This window comes from Rana temporaria, chromosome 4, assembly GCF_905171775.1.
Source record: "Rana temporaria chromosome 4, aRanTem1.1, whole genome shotgun sequence".
Taxonomy (NCBI): domain Eukaryota; kingdom Metazoa; phylum Chordata; class Amphibia; order Anura; family Ranidae; genus Rana; species Rana temporaria.
The window spans coordinates 450,848,176-450,860,675 of record NC_053492.1 but is presented as its reverse complement, the minus strand read 5'-3'; the positions used below and the strand labels follow the sequence as shown (position 1 = coordinate 450,860,675).

Genomic DNA, 12,500 nt, shown 5'->3' with positions numbered 1-12,500 from the left:
GACGTATAAGCGAAGGTTCCACGTTTGGAGTGGAACTCCGCTTTAAGGCCCTTTCACACATACTATCAGTTGTTCAGGCCAAACCGATCGGACCTTCCAGTCTCCTCTGTGGAGTGGCGGGGTGTCAACGGAATATGTGCTCATTAACACCCATCGACGTGTTTTGATCCTATTGCTAAAAAGCTATAGATGGGGATCTGTTCCCCTATCTGTCTGATGGATGAGATGACAGTCAGGTGTAAAGAAAAACAGGTGATCCATCTACATCAAACCCACCACAAAGGAGAGCAGGCTGTGTCTGCTCTGCATAAGCGGAGTGGACACAGACCAGTGGACAGATTTCCCACTGAGCAGGAGGATTCCAAACAGGGCCCACCACCTTGTGAAAGGGGTCTTTAACCACTTAAGCCCCGGACCAAAATGCGATTCAAATTTGCGATTCGGCACTGCGTCGCTTTAACAGACAATTGCGCGGTCGTGCGACGTGGCTCCCAAACAAAATTGACGTCCTTTCTTCCCCACAAATAGCTTTCTTTTGGTGGTATTTAATCACCTCTGCGTTTTTATTTTTTGCGCTATAAAACAAAAAATAGAGCGACAATTTTGAAAAAAAAAAAAATGCAATATTTTTTACTTTTTGCTATAATTATCCCCTAAAAACATATATACAATTTTTTTCCCCCCTCAGTTTAGGCCGATACGTATTCTTCTACCTATTTTTGGTAAAAAAAATAAAAATAAAAAAATCGCAATAAGCGTTTATCGATTGGTTTGCGAAAAATTTATAGCGTTTACAAAATAGGGTATAGTTTTATTGCATTTTTATTAAAACATTTTTTTTTTTTTAACTACTAATGGCGGGATCAGCGATTTTTTTCGTGACTGCGACATTATGGCGGACACTTCGGACAATCTTGACACATTTTTGGGACCATTGTCATTTTCACAGCAAAAAATGCATTTAAATTGCATTGTTTATTGTGAAAATGACAGTTACAGTTTGGGAGTTAACCACAGGGGGCGCTGAAGGAATTATGTTTCACCTAGTGTGCGTTTACAACTGTAGGGGGGTGTGGCTGTAGGTCTGACGTCATCGATTGTGTCTCCCTATAAAAAGGGCTCACACGATCGATGCAGTGAAGCACGGGGAAGCAGCGTTTACATACGGCTCTCCCCGTTCTTCAGCTCCGGGGAGCGATCGCGAGGGGGCGGGTAGAAACGAATAGCCGCGCCCTCATCCCGGATCGCCCCCACACGATTTCCGACCGCCACATGTACCAGGGGGGGTCCCGATTGGACATCCAATGCAAACATTTTCTGTAAGTGATAATTTAAGGTTACATGAGCCCCCAAATGATTGTTTTCTCTTATTTCCCTTCAGTATAATGCAAATAAAAACTCTTCTGGATTCGATGACCATTGGTGTGGTGCTCGTATTGCCTTTGTTTTTCATAATTTTTTTACAAATAAATATCCAAGTGTGGGGTACATTTGTATTCAGCCCCCCCCCTGAGTTAATACTTTGTAGAAACCCCTTTCTCTGCAATTACAGCTGCAAGTCTTTTTGGCGGATGTCTCTACCAGCTTTTTACATCTAGAGTGAAATGTTTGCCCATTATTCTTCTTTGTAAAATAGCTCAAGCTCTGTAGACTTCAAATTTTCAAGTCTTGCTACAGATTCTCAATTGGATTTAGGTCTGGGCTTGGACTGGGTCATTCTAACACATGAATATGCTTTGATCTAAACCATTCCATTGTAGCTCTGGCTGTATGTTTAGGGTCGTTGTCCTGCTGGAAGTTGAACCTCGGCCCCAGTCTCAAGTCTTTTGCAGATTAACAGGTTTTCTTCCAAGATTGTCCTGTATTTGACTCCATCCATCTTCCCATCAACAGACCATCTTTCCTGTCCCAGCTGAAGAAAAGCATCCCCACAACATGCTGCCGCCACCACCATGTTTCACGTTGGGGATGGTTTGTTCTGCGTGATGTGCAGTGTTTGTTTTCCCCCACACATGGCGTTTTACTTTTTTGCCATAAAGTACAATTTTGGTCTCATCTGACCAGAGCACCTTCTGCCACATTTGCTTTGTCACCCACATGGCTTCTTGCAAACAGGACTTCTTATGGCTTTCTTTGAACAATGGCTTTCTTCTTGCCACTCTTCCGTAAAGGCCAGATTTGTGGAGAGCACGACTAATAGTCGTCCTGTGGACAGATTCACCCACCTGAGCTGGGGGTCTCTGCAGATCCTCCATGGGCCTATTGGCTGCTTCTCTGATGAATGCTCTCCTTGCCCGGCCTGTCAGTTTAGGTAGACAGCCATGTCTAGGTAGGTTTGCAGTTGTGCCATAGTCTTTCCATTTTCAGATGGATTGAACAATGCTCTGTGAGATGTGCAAAGCTTGGGATCTCTCTCTCTCTCTCCACACACACACACAATGACCTGACTGGTATGTTCCGTGGCCTTCATGATGCTGTTCGTTCTCTAATCTCTCTGAGGGCTTCACAGAACAGCTGTATTTATACTGAGATTAAAATGACACAGGTTGAATTTAACAATTAGGTGACTTCTGAAGACAATTAGATTTTAGCTAGGAGTATAAAAGTAAAGGGGGGGGGGGGGCTAAATACAACTGCACATCACATTTTAGATACTTGTAAACCAATGTTGAAAACCATTTATTCATTTTACTTCCACTTCACAATTATGTGCCACTTTGTGTTCTATTACATAAAATCACAATAAAATATTTTTGCTGCAACAGGCTGATCGCTACTCAGCTGTGAACAGACAGCCTTGTATTCATAAAAACACAAGGCTTCCTCTGATTTGCTGAGGTGGAGACTAATGTCATCCGCCCTCAGCCAATGAGAGAAAGCTTTGTATTCATTTGTAAAAATATAAGGAAGCGCTCAGCCCAACTTAATTTTGTTCTAGAAACAGGACAGGAAGTACCCACATCAATGGCAAAACAGCGCTGGATAAATGAGAAAAATTATAATATATATATATATATATATATATATATATATATATATATATATATATATATATATATATATATATATATATATATATATATATATATATATATATTAAAAACCCCACAAAAAAAAGCAGACATACAGTACATAAAAATAGGACTCTTAGTACTTTGTTTCTCCAGATAGCAAGACAAGCTATAAAGAGTAAACTGTTAATAGTCAGCATAAAATTAAAAAAAAGGGGGGGGGGGGGGGAGGAGGATCAAAAATAAACATGGCATGCTATTCCATACTCATTGCCCTAATTTCACATCCCTCTCAGCAAACTTTTATATAACTCCTCGCATCAGACAAGGATAATGTTATCAAATGTGGCTGCATCTGCCCACAGATTTCAGAACAGCAGAAAATCGTCAGCCAGCTTTTTTCTTTTAATTGTAATCTGATCAATTGTTAATGCAGGTTGCACCAGATGGTGAATTAAACATATTGCATGATCACGAGACAGAGGATAGCACGGTACCCTCAGATGCCAAGCAACATCTGAAGCCTGCTATATAAAAACTTTTACAACAAAGCCTGGGGAGAGTATACAAAAGTAACGGACCAAAAAGGCCTAGGAGAAGAAAAAAAAAACCTTCTTTATCCAGCTTGCAACTGCAAAATTATTACCACAGTACAAGGTCTGTCCAAATTCACAACACTTAAAGGATAAGTTCACCTTTTAGGGAAAAGATAAAGGCACATTTTTTTTTTCCTGCAAAAATTTGTGCATTTATACATTTTTCCTATAGAAGCCTGCAATGGATGAGTGGTGAGTGGATGGTGGGTGCAATGTCTGGCTCCTGCTCCAGCTTTCTGCCCCCTAGAGGACAAAAGAACGGTAGTTCCAATATTTGTGTGTCACGCGTTATTACTAAAAGGTCTAGGAAACACAATTCTAGGGCCGAAATAACTAATCGATTACAATTTTCATAAATCGATTAATCGGCAAGTAACATAATGGGGTAAAAAAAAACACTAAAATTAGCCCTTTATAGTACAAAAAAGTAGGATTGTCCCGATACCGATATCGGTACCGATACCGAGTATTTGCGGGAGTACTCGTACGACCGCAAATACCCCCGATACTAAAATAGAATACTTCCCCCCCCCCAGCCGCCGCAAAGCCGCCGCCGTTAATCAGCGTGCGGGGAACAGCTTTCGTTTGAATAGCTGTATCCCCGCCGCATATAGACACTCCCCCTTGCGCGGGATTGGACGGATGATCTGTCCAATCCCGCGCAAGGGGGAGTGTCTATACGCTGCGGGGATACAGCTATTCAAACGAAAGCTGTTCCCCGCACGCTGATTAACGGCGGGACGTGCGGCATCCAGGTGTGGGGGACACGGCTGCATTATGTGGGGGGACACGGCTGCATTATGTGGGGGGACACGGCTGCAATATGTTTTTTGGTGCTTTTTGCAGAAACACACTCCAGTCCATTTACATGTTTTCCTATGGGACACATTCACATCCATGATTTTTTTTTCAGCTGCTGCGTATTTGGAAAGGGCAAGGACTTTTTTTGATAAAATATAAAAGGCGTGGTTGCACTGAGTATATAGATACTCCAAGTCGAACCTTAAATTTGCATGCGCCCGAGAAATTGCAACGAGCTTCTGTACCCTATAAGTTTCCATAGGCGCTGCATTAAAAGGCCCCCTACAGGTCATAAGTTTAGCGTTACGAAGGAGGTCTGGTGCTAGAATTATTGCTCTCATTCCGGCGTGTTCAGGGATATGCAAAATGTATATCGCAATCAATATTTTCTGGCGCAGGCCTGTCCATACGTGGCGCCGCCCCCCTAATCCATGCAAAGACTGGAGAAAAAGACTGGACAGCCGCACTTCACGAAATTCTTAAAATGTTGCTTTTAATAGTAAAAAAAATGGAAACAGCACTACAAGTCACAGCAGACAGTGGGGTGGATAGCTGACGCGTTTCACACTGGGGTATCAGCGCTTAGTCATAGCTATTTTTATATTTTTCTAACCACATGATTAAAGCCCAAAAAAAAAAAAAAAAGTGGCCCTCCGCTTGCATGACAATCGCAAATTATCGCCATTGTCTTCCCGATTCTCCACCCGGCCAATCCCTGCTTAGGAAGTGGATCCCGAGAACCGATTTGGCCAAGAGGAGAAGCAATCCTATTGGTCGCGGAGGAGGGAGGGAGCAGACGCAGGGGAAGCTGCGCCGCCGTGAACCGGAGAAAGGAGTAAATGCATTGTGAAGCCTGGGGGGGTAGTATCCCTAAACGCACTTGTCTACATTTGTGCGTACGTATGTGTGGGGGCCTCAATGTGATGATTTGCTTTGGTGACAGGTTCTTTTTAATGAGACACCCAGAACCCTGCATGTTTCCCCCTGTGTTACACTAAAATAATGCAATGCAGTTCGTACTGCATTACATTTAGTGTTGGTCTTGACTAAATACTAATTTAGTCGTATTTTAGTCAGCAGCGCATGCCACAGGCGATAGGAGTTGTGAATCCCTGCGCCTGTTGCCAATTGTGCACAAAGTACAGACCCTCCCCCCTCCACTAAGTACAGGCCCCACCTATATATTGATTGGTTTGCGCAAAAGGTATTGGGTCTACAAACTATGGGGCATTTTTATGGCATTTCAGGGAAGGGGTTAACATCAGCGGGCGATCAAAGGGTCAACTGACTAGCTGATGCTTGCCAACTGTGTGGGGGATGGTCTGACTGGATGAAGACAGCAGGAACACAAGATCTCCATCTTCTTCCCTGTCAGGCAAATCGCCATTCTGGTTAGGATGAAGGAAAAAAGCTGGGACAGCCGCACTCCAAAAAAACTCCTCCTTTCTTCATAGCTGTGAAGAAGCACTAAGGCATAGTGCGAAACGTCAGCTTTCCTTTTGTTGTGCTGTTTTTTGCTGTGGCATGTATTTTGTGATTTTTAATTAAAGGAGGAGTTTTTTTGGAGTGCGGCTGTCCCAGCTTTTTTCCTTCATCCTAACCTGCATTTTGATTGCACTGCCTGCACCCTTGGCTCGGACCACAGGAATCAGATTACCTGGTTCTCTTTGAGCGGTTACCCACTCTCTCATTTCAAATCGCCATTCTGCCTCTCTGGGGAACAATCAGGGGTGGCCGGGCTCGCCAATTGGGCACGCGCACACCCCCACCCCAGTGTCCATTACACAAGATTATGTACAGGTACGTCATTTCATGCAATACAGCAGACCTGGCGCAGTAAAAGTGTGGTGGTTAAGGGGTGCTCAGGAATTATTAATATTTTTTTTTTTAAATATTCAAATTAAAAACCCCAGAACACTGCATGTTTCACCACATACCTACCAAAGCCTGGTCAACAAAAACATCCAGGGATGGCATCATCCTATCCTGCCTTGTTGCTAGGACATTACAAAAATGGCTAGTAGTTGTATCTATCAAGATCCTAGAAGCAAGGCAGGATGGGATGCTGCTGCTCTCTGGGAGTTTTTTGGCCAGGCTTCAGGAGGTACATAAAAAGGTCTGCACCTATAAGGGCATGATTCAACTTATGTCCACAGGTGCCCCTTACAGTGTCAAACACACTAACTCTGGATCTACAGCACATAAAAACAAGGACAAAGTGCATACACACACACGCCGATGAGCCAGAACTTTAGGACTACCAACCCAATATCGAATAGGTCCCCTTTTGCTGCAAAAAAGAGCCCTGACCCATAAACCATGGACTCCACTAGACCTCTGAAGGTATTCTGCGATATCTGGCACCAAGCCATCAGTAGTAGATCCTGTATGTTGCAATGTTGGGTCTCACACTTTTCATTCAGCACATCCCACAAATGCTCGACTGGATTGAAAGCTGGAGATTTGAAGGCCAAGTCGACACTTAAACTTGTGTTGCTCAAACCATTCTTGAAGCATTTCTTTCAGTGTGGTAGGGAACATTTTCATGAAAGGGTGAACTTGGTCAGCAAAAATGTTTCGGTAGGTTGTGGGTGTCAAAGCAACATCCACATGAATGGCAGGACCCAAGGGTTGCCAGAAGTACATTGCCCAAAGCATCACACTGCCTCTGCTGGCTTGCCTTCTTCCCATACTGCATCCTGGTGCCATCTTTCCCCAGGTAAGCAACACACACACACAGGGCTGTGGAGTCGGAGGAAATTTTGGGTACCTGGAGTCGGAGTCGGCAAACAATGCACCGACTCCTACTAAATTTAGATTGGAATAAAAAAAAAGCAAGTTTAAATGTCCCAATTCACAAAAAGTTATAATTAATGACTTCTCTACTGTAAGAATAAAGACCAATGCATGCAGTGCCTCACGTAACCGCAAAACGAACACGTTAAGTGACCGTGAAGAAGCATGCTTTTCATGTGCTTCACTATATGGCACGCAACGCACAATTAGGAGCTGCAATACTTATACTTTCCATAGTGTTGTGTTCTGCTTTTACAGGGAACGCAGCGTCCATGTGTAACCTAGCCTCTCACTGATAAGGGATTAAATAAATATATTTTTTGCAGGGCTAGAGACACTTGTATAAGTGAAGGGAATGGAGGGCCAATAGTTCAAGACTGAAGCTGTAAACCATTGGAAAAACTGCTGTCATTTAGCTAAGGCTATAAAAACTTGTAAACTCCGATTGTTAGCTTAAACTTTAAACATGACTATGGGATTCTCCTAGGATGCTACTATCCAGCCACTTGATTGATTAATACATTTCTTTTTATAAAACTTTGTTTTCATTGTGTTTGTCTTTTGCTTAAACTGTGCAATACAGTAGACTGTTGGCTTCCCAGCCAGTAGTCCTGTGGTAGGTTGCGTTTCTTTCCCTCAAGGAATGTATAAAATACATTTGCATATTAATACAGAGGAGTCGGAGAGTCGGAAGTACATAAAACTGAGGAGTCGGAGTCAGAACATTTATCTACCGACTCCACAGCCCTACACACACACACACGATGTAAAGAAAATGTGATGCATCAGACCAGACCACCTTCTTCCATTGCTTTATGATCCAGTTCCGATACGCACACTGTAGAAGCTTTTGGCTGTGTTCACAGGTCAGCATGCGCACCCCGATTGGTCTACAGCTCCATACACAACTGCGATGCCCATGTTTTCTGCTTAGAACACATCAACTTCAGGGACAGCATGTTCACCTACTTACTGCACAATACACCCCACGACTTTCATTTGCCAACATAACAAGATAACTAATGTTATTCACCATCAGAGGTCAAAAAGTTATGGCTGTTCAGTGTGTGTACATGCACATATATCGTATTTCTTTTTCTCCTCAAAAGCCAATTCTTTTCTAGTATATCAAGACTTTTAAGAATGTTGCAAACGTTTAACTGGTTGCCGACCAGCCGCCGTCATTTTACGGCAGCAGGTCGGCTCCCCTGCGCGAGAGCCCGTAGCTATACGTCGGCTCTCGCGCAGGCCACTAGGGGCGCGTGCACCGCTGGAGGCGCTCGCCTCCGACTCCCGTGCGAGTGCCAGGCGGGATCGCCACCGGGTACACGCAATCGCTCGTTACAGAGCGAGAACCGGGAGCTGTGTGTGTAAACACACAGCTCCCGGTCCTGTCAGGGAGAGAAATGCTGATCTTCTGTTCATACAATGTATGAACAGAAGATCAGTCATTTCCCCATGTCAGTCCACCCCCCCTACAGTTAGAACACACCCAGGGAACATACTTAACCCCTTCCTCGCCCCCTAGTGTTAACCCCTTCACTGCCAGTGGCATTTTTTTTTTACATATATTTTTGGGGGATATTTATTACAGCAAAAAGTAAAAAATATTTTTTTTTTTCAAAATTGACGCTCTATTTTTGTTTATAGCGCAAAAACTAAAAACCGCAGAGGTGATCAAATACCACCAAAAGAAAGCTCTATTTGTGGGGGAAAAAGGACGCCAACTTTGTTTGGGAGCCACGTCGCACGACCGCGCAATTGTCAGTTAACGCGAAGCAGTGCCGAATCGCAAAAAGTGCTCTGGTCTTTGACCAGCAATATGGTCCGGGGGTTAAGTGGTTAAAAAGGATACAAATAAGTAAAACCTGAGCATACAGTTTTAGGCGCATGACAACCCTACTATGAGAAGTACAGTTGGGGGGAACACACATCCCTGTCCACAAGGAAAGGCACATTATTTCCTGGGTACATTTACTGTTGAACGGATGCAGAAAATGACAGCTGATCTAGTATCATGAGAGGAATAATTTGCCATAATGCAGTGGGAAGATTGCTTGTTAACAAAGACAATGATCACCTGGCGGCCATTTCAATTGTGCAAAAAACAAATACACTTCTTATTTAATCATCATTCATTTTGCAAACATGAGACCTAAAATAAATAAATCCTGCAATTCATTTCTCAGAATTAATCTAAAAATAGCCTACAAAGAAAACACACACACACACACACACACACACACACACACCAGTAAATTCAGGTCTGGGAAGTGCAGGAAACACCGACAAATCTGGTAGAATAGGCCCTAATAGGGAGTGGAAGAACCCTTTCCTTGAGGGCATAAGCTCCGGAAATGAACTTCCCTGAGCCAACTAGCAATGCTGAAAGAGAAAGCAGGACCTGCGACCTTCAGGGGAGGACAACAATTCTGAACATGTTGTGGGCTAGGCAAGTCCTAACCTTTGTGACCCCCATACAGTGCATAACAAATACAAATGTCTACTAGAGAAGTTTATCATTGGTTGATCTAGATAAGGGGTGTCAAACTCCATTTCCTTGTGGGCCACATCAGCATTATGGTTGCCCTCAAAGGGCCGGCTGTACCAGCACCCCACCCCCCCCCCCTTACATCAGATGTCAAGCATCCCCCCCCCATCAAAAGTCAAGCATCCCCCCCCTTACATCAGTGCACCCCCTTGCCTTGTGCTGCTGCCAGGAGGTCTGGACAGAGAAGTGCAGGATCTGCTGGAGTCCCGTCTTCTCTGCTGCCGACTGCCGAGACCAGGTGGGGGCGGAGACAAAAGAGGGTGAGTGCCACATGAAATGGCCTGGAGGGCCAGGTTCAGCCCCGAGCCTTGTCTTTGACACCTGTGATCTAGATGGATATTCAAAAAAGAAGCCTGAGAATAGACTTTTACAACTACCCACCCCCCCTAAAAAGAAGAATGCCCAGGCTCTAGATAACCAGTCTGGGGGGTGCAAAAAAAAATAAAAAAGAGGAAAAAGTAATGAGGTAAGCAAGGTGTCTGGTGTGATGATGATGATGCTCCAAGCTTGGACTTCAGACTCTACTAGTGCCCTGTCAAGTAATTAATCCAAGGAAAACTTTTTTGTGAAGGGAGCACAAAGTCTTGAGGAAAAGATGATCCGCACTCAGGTCGTTGCTCTTAAAGCGGAGGTTCACCCTCAAATTGAACTTTCTACCTAACCTGTCTCCAGCCTTAGTAAATCACTGCTGCATTGTCATTTTTTGTCATATGTTTACACTTACCTGTATTCTTGCTGTCTTCCGGGTCTTCTTCCTTGCTGGGAATGGGCGTGCCGCTCCTTTTCCCCGACTGCGCAATGTCTCCTGGGAGTGAGTGTTGATCCTCCGAGGAGACGCGCTGAAAATAGAAGACTTGAGACTCTGCTGTTTACGGCGCCTGCCGTGTAGGGCTGACTGCGCAGACGCCGTAAAAAGCCGAGTCCCACTTTGTGTATTTTCGGAAGGGTGACGCGCTTTACCAGCACGTCAATAATCTTCGCCTTGTCTTAGGAACGCCTACTCCCCGGGGCAAAGAGAACCCAGGTGAAAACTACGATTACACCATAAGTACAGCGGGGGGGGGGGGACCAGCATACTGCAGATGTCAGCAGTATGCTGGATCTAATAGTATATAGATTTTTTTGGGTGAACCCCCACTTTAAACAATAGACGTATTTAGTGACAAGCCACAGTAGACGAAACGCAATAGGAAAGCTTGATGTGTTTCAGCCTATGAGGCCTTAGTCATAACCACCAAGTCTTCACAGAGGTGAAATGAAGAGACTACATTGGGGAGGAAGAAGTTACTGGACCACCTTGTCTGTGCAAGAAATGAAAAGGTTCCTTGGAAGAAACCCCCCCCCCCAAAAAAAAGCCACAAACTCAGACACCTGAAGGAGATAAAGGCCACCAAAAAAAGGCCACCGTAAGATCAACAATGGGAAATACTACATTGGTTTAAAGAGATTTCCGAAGAACCAAAAAGCACTGGATTCAGATCCCATGAAGACACATGAGGTCAGTGTGGGGGGGGGGGGGGTTAACATTAGTAACTCCTTGTGTAGAGGTCTTGGACAACAGAGTGCAAAGATAAAGGTTTCTGGAATAGTGTGGCTAAGACAGAAACGTGTGCTTGTCCCAAGTGCTGGTCTTAACCAAAGAAACGGGAGGAATGGAATATTCATGGGGTTGAGGTACCTGCATTTGCACCAGCCAAAGTAGGCCCTCCAGGTGCAGTGGTAGGTCTCACACCATGAGCAAGGAGAAAATGGAGGTCACCGTTGCCCCCATCCTTTAGGGCCTAGGTTCCAACAGCAATAATTCTCAATTGGCAGCAAACAATGAGAAATCAGTTCGTTCCAATTAGAAAACAAATTTCCAAATTGTCCAGGAACTCTTAGGTAACCAAAACGAATGTTCTAAAAAACAGGACATCTTTAGAATTAAGGCCAGCTTTAGGCTAGGTTCACTCTTGTGCGACTTGTCATGCAACTTTGGACAGCAAAGTCACATTACAAGTCGCAGTCCGTTCTTTTTAATGGCACCCCTTCAAATCTGTGCGACAAGTCATACCAACTTTGAAAATGTGCCTGCACTACTTTGATCCAGAGTGTCACATCAAAGTTGCACTGGAAATCGTGTGACTTTGGAGCCACGCTAGTGTGAATAGAGCCTTAGAGAAAGCTCGCTGTGTCCGACATTGCTCTGGTGCTGGGGAACAGCTATCCACACAAGTTGGTTTTCCTCAGTGGCTTCGGTATCACAAGTGTTATTAGCCCTTATTTTAGCTTAGTATGAATGGACCCACAGAAGCGGATAACACAATAAGCAATCACCCCACAAGTAAAAACAGGACTTGGGCCCCTTTCACACTGAGGAGTTTTTCCAGGCGGTTTAGCGCTAAAAATAGCGCATAAAAACCGCCTGAAAAACTCCTGCCCAGCATTCTCAATGTGAAAGCCTGAAAAAAAAGGAAGAAGAACATAAAACGAATGGTGTGTAATAAGCTTTACCATATCCACGCTGCAGGTTCTCAGAGGTGACCAAACTACACCCTCCATGGTGGGCATCCCCCTGAAGGAGTCTTCAGGATCTGAGTGCCATAGGACTGGAGCAAGACCCTAGACCTGTACAGCACTCTGGCCAACGACACTGAGTGCCAAATGTAAAACCCAAGGCCGAAGCAAACATTACAGACTGACCCCACTGTTGCAGGGTCCTGGTACGGTTCCCAAGATGAATATCAAGGGTTACTGATCTGGATT

The 12,500-nt window shown here is 44.4% G+C and overlaps 1 protein-coding gene across 4 annotated transcripts in view; it reads right to left on the bottom strand.

Annotated features, from left to right (window-relative positions):
- Nucleotides 1-12,500, bottom strand: part of SOCS5 (suppressor of cytokine signaling 5) — a 63,767-nt gene that overhangs the window by 35,615 nt on the left and 15,652 nt on the right. Inside the window, exon 2 of one of the 4 annotated variants that reach the window (XM_040351568.1) lies at nucleotides 1,582-1,584. The exons of the other annotated variants lie outside the window; for them this stretch is intronic. The gene's annotated coding sequence lies outside the window, so the exon portion shown is untranslated. The remainder of the gene's footprint in view (nucleotides 1-1,581; nucleotides 1,585-12,500) is intronic. 4 annotated transcript variants of the gene reach the window in all.